The 4649-nt window shown below is 33.9% G+C and overlaps 1 pseudogene; it reads left to right on the top strand.

The window, feature by feature from the left end:
* Positions 1-491: 491 nt before the first annotated feature.
* On the top strand, positions 492-1057 carry LOC125157058 (small acidic protein-like; annotated as a pseudogene).
* The last annotated feature ends 3592 nt before the right edge of the window (positions 1058-4649 follow it).

Raw genomic sequence — 4649 nt, 5'->3', positions numbered from 1 at the left:
TGCTCTGTCTCTCTCTGTCCCAAAAATAAATAAACGTTGAAAAAAAATTTTTTTTTAAATAAATAAATAATTCTTTGAATAAACAGGAACATATACTATCTTGAATACAAGATGCACTGTGAAAAGTATATAAACTTTGCCAAAATCCTTTCTCCCTTCTTTTTAATGAGTGATCCAAACAACCAGTTCATATAATAGATATTTCAAAATTTTGTAATTCTTTGGTTTGTTTATAGGTACATCGTTTAAATTATTCTTAAGAATCATAGAAAACTACTAAATCTAAATAACATGAATAAAGTTTTGCATATTCTCTTTCAGTTCATCTGACTGTGCCAAGGAAACTTCAAAGAAGCAGAAGTCAAATGAAACATGTGTTCATTCGCATTCTTTAGCAGCACTGCTTGGGCCGGAGGCAGTTTGCAGGGTGCTGGAGCTGTGGCTGTAGAGAACAACTAGTGGGTTCAGCGTATCCCATCGGGGTCCCCACAATGCTGAGTCCTGCCAGGGAGTCCCATTCGCATGGGGTGAAGTGTTCGTCCTCTCCAAATGATGATCTTGGATCTAGGAATTGGGAAGCAGCAGATTGGGTTAATGAAGAAAGAAAACAAAAGTTCTTAAGACTTATGGGAGCAGGAAAGAAAGAACATACTGATCATCTTGTTGGAGGAGATCACAAATCAACATCTCACTCCCAATCAGGGGAAGAAGACAAGAAAATTAGTGAAGAACTGGAGTCTCAATATCAGCATAGTATGGACAGTGAATTGTCAGGCAGATATCAATGACTTTGTGGACTTAGCTTCAGTGAGGTAGAAGATCATGATGCAGAAAGTGATGTGGTTGGAGATGATGATGATGGTGATGATGATGATGATGTTTTAGCTGATACTGAAAGTCCAGATAACTCTGATAGTGATTCAGAGTCAGAGGAAGAATCTGATGAAGAACTCCAAGCTACTGAGCCACCTTGATGTAGTGGAAGATCCCAAAAACAAACAAACAAAAAAGATGCAAAAAGCAACTGTAAATGTTTGTTAAATCCAGTGGTTCATAACTCCCACTTAGTCTTTGTTTTAAAAGTAAGCCTTATTGTTATAATACACAGTAGAGGACTGCTTATACAGCACAGACCTTTGTATTAAAATTGTTAAAAGGCCCTTTTCAATAATTACAAAGATGGCTTTAAAATGCCATGGATTACACTTTTATGGGCTTGACTATAACTATTTGCATGAAGAGTAAAAGTTGTATAAAATAAGAAATACAATACTCAATTTCCTTTCATATTAGCATCATCAAACCTCTAATCTCACCTTTCTACCCCTTTCAGATAGTTATGGGGGAGACACTTTTTTTGTGGTAGCTGTTTCATCTTTATTGTTCCTTCATATTTTTCTCTCATAAGAAAATATCAGATATTGTGATATGTTCATGGAAAATATTGAGTTATTATACTTTGTTGTATAATTGTTTTTCATGGATATTTCTGCTGCCAATAACAATCTAAGTTGTTTACAAAAGATTAGGTGCTTAGTTTGCTCTTATTGATTCAGCTCTACTCTTTTGGACAAAGCAACATGAGAGCAAATACTTTCAGACCTGTTAGGATGGAGTTGCAACTATCATACATTTGGAATGTTATGATCCCAAGCAGTCTTTATTTATATACCTTGAATTACATTGTATGTTAGGTTTTTTTTTAAATAAACTCTGGTCAATTTTTACAGAAGAAATTATTTCTCTCATCATTTGGTCCTATTTAGGAATATGTAAAACTGGATTTTTTTAAGGTAATATGTGATCAAAGTTAATTTTCTTCCTAAGGAGTAAACAAAGAAAAAGTAGTTTCCCATAAGAAAAAAAGAAACATGTTCATTAACCTCACTTTTTCATAGTTGATGTGATTCTGTACATTCAATAACTATCTGATTACCTCTTCATTTTAAAGAAAGAAATTATTTTCACATATATAGATATTAAGGAGGAAAAATATAACAAGAATACACCAAACATTTTACAAATCCAGACTTACACTCATGTAAACTGATAAAATTTCCTGAGATAGTGTAAAAATAGTGAAAAAGAAAAATTGAGAATCTAACCCTTAAATAGTTTAATCCAATTAGAATGAAGTACATTTCAAGCCAAACATTTTCTTATTGATTTTCTGTCTGGATGAACTATCCATTGCTGAAAGTGGGGAATGAAGTTCCTTTTTATTATTTTATTGTTGTCTGTTTCTCCCTTCAGAGTTGTTAGTATTTGCTTAATATGTTTAGGTGCTTCAATGTTGGGTGCATATATATTTAAAATTGTTATATCTTCTTGATGGATTGGCCCTTTTATCATTTTGTAATGACTTTATCTTTTGTTACCATTTTTGTCTTAAGGTCTATTTTACCTGATATAAGTATAGCTACCCCTGCTTTATTTTGGTTTTCACTTGCATGGTTAATCTTTTTCCATTCCTTCACTTTGAATCTATGTATGCCTTTAAAGTTGATGTGGCTCTCTTGTAGGGAGTATATAGTTAGGCCTTCTTTTTATGCATCCAGTTACTAGGCCTTTTGAGTAGAGAATTCAATACATTTACAACTAGAGTAATTGTTGATAGGTAAGGAATTACTAATGCCATGTCATTAATTGGTTTCTGGCTGTTTTGTAGTTCCTTTGCTCCTTTCTTGCTGCCTTCTTTGGAATTTTTTTTTAATTTTCTATAAGGTGTATGTTCAAATTCTCTTTTCTTTATCTTTTGTGAATCTACTATGGCTTTTTGCTTTATGTTTACCATGAGGCTTACATAAAAACATCTTAAAAATATAACAATCTATTTTACACTGATACCTTACATTCAATCACACACAAAATTCTATCCTTTTACTATCCCACCTTTTATGTTTTTGATATCACAATTTATCTCTTCTTATATTGTTTATTTATTAGTAATTATGATACCTATAGTTATTTTCATATTCTTGTCCTTTAACCTTTGTACTATAGTTAAGTGGTTAATATGCCACTTTACAGTGTGAGAGTATTCTGAATTGAATACACAATTATTTTTATCACTTTGTTGTATATTTTCACGTTACTAATTATCATCCTTTCATTTCAGCTAGAAAAACTCCATTCAGCGTTTCTTGTAAGGCAGATCTAGTGGTGATGTTCTCCCTCAGGTTTTGTCTGGGAAAGTATTTCTCTTTCATTTCTGAAGGACAACTTTTTCAGAGTATTCTTGGTTGGCAGGTTTTTTTTTTCCTAGTACCTTGACAATGTCATTCCACTCTATTGGGGCATGTAATATTTCTGCTGAAAAATGTGCTGATAGTCTAATTCAGGTTCCTTTTTAAGTTACACTCTTCTTGTCTCATGTTGCTTTTAAGATTCTCTCTCTCTTTGATTTTTACTGTTTTTTTATAATGTTTCTTTTTTTAAATTTTTTTCATTTATTTATTTTTGATAGAGAGACAGAACACAAGTAGGGGAGGGGCAGAGAGAGAAGGAGACACAGAATCTGAAGCAGGCTCCAGGCTCTGAGCTGTCATCACAGAGCCTGACGTGGGGCTCAAACTCACAAACCGAGAGATCATGATCTGAGCCAAAGTCGGACACTTAGCCGACTGAGCCACCAAGGTGCCCCTTTTATAATGTTTCTTGATGAAGATTGTTTTGGTTTGAAATTATGGGGTGACCTATTAGCTTCATGAATTTGAATTTCCAAATTTTTACCGAGATTTAGGAAGTTCTCGGCCATTATTTTTTTAATTTGTACTTATTTATTTTGAGAGAGGGAGAGAAGCAGAGAGAGAGGAAGAGAGAGAGGGAGAGAAAGAATCCAAAGCAGGCCTTTCACAGTCAGCACAGAGCCCAACAGGGTGCTCAATCTCATGAACTGCAAGATCATGACCTGAGCCAAAATCAAGAGATAGGTACTTAACCAACTGAACCACCCAGATGCCCCTCAGCCATTATTTCTTTAAATAAGCTTTCTGCCCCCTTTTCCCTCCCTTCTCCTTCTGGAGCCACAATACTTCACAAAGCAATTTTTTTAATGGCATCTGATAGATTACATAGGATCTTGTCAACTTTTGGTCATTTTTTTTCTTTGTTTTCCTTTAACTTGTAATTTCAAAATTTCTGTATTCCAGTTGCTAGATTATTTCTTCTGACTGATCCTTCTGCTGTTGATGTTCTCAATTGTATTTTTAGATTAATTTATCGAATTCTTGAAGTCCAGAATTTCAGTTTCTTTTTTATTATTTCTTCTGTATGTTAAACTTCTCATTTTGTTTGGGTACTGTTTTTTTTCTGGTTTCGTTGAGTTGTCTGGATTTTCTTATAGGTTATTGAATTTCCTTAAAACAGCTATTATGAATTTTTTATTGGGTAAATCAAATATCTTCGTGTCTTTAGGGTCAGTTTCTGGAAGATTATTGTGATCTTTTGGTGGCATCATGTTTCCTTGATTTTTCATGTTCACAAAGTCTTGTGTTGCCATCTTTCCATTTATAGTAGCAGCCACCTTCTCCTGGCTTGACTAATTGACTTCAGGACAAAAACATACCTTCTACGGTTTGTGAGTCTTTCCCAGACCTTCTATGGATATGCCTGCTTCACTCTTCCTGTTCCCTCTTGTGGCAATATTC

The sequence above is a fragment of the Prionailurus viverrinus genome, chromosome X (genome assembly GCF_022837055.1).
Source record: "Prionailurus viverrinus isolate Anna chromosome X, UM_Priviv_1.0, whole genome shotgun sequence".
In the NCBI taxonomy this organism is placed as follows: domain Eukaryota; kingdom Metazoa; phylum Chordata; class Mammalia; order Carnivora; family Felidae; genus Prionailurus; species Prionailurus viverrinus.
The sequence above is the reverse complement of the archived record's forward strand: the minus strand, read 5'-3'. Positions and strand labels throughout refer to the sequence as shown.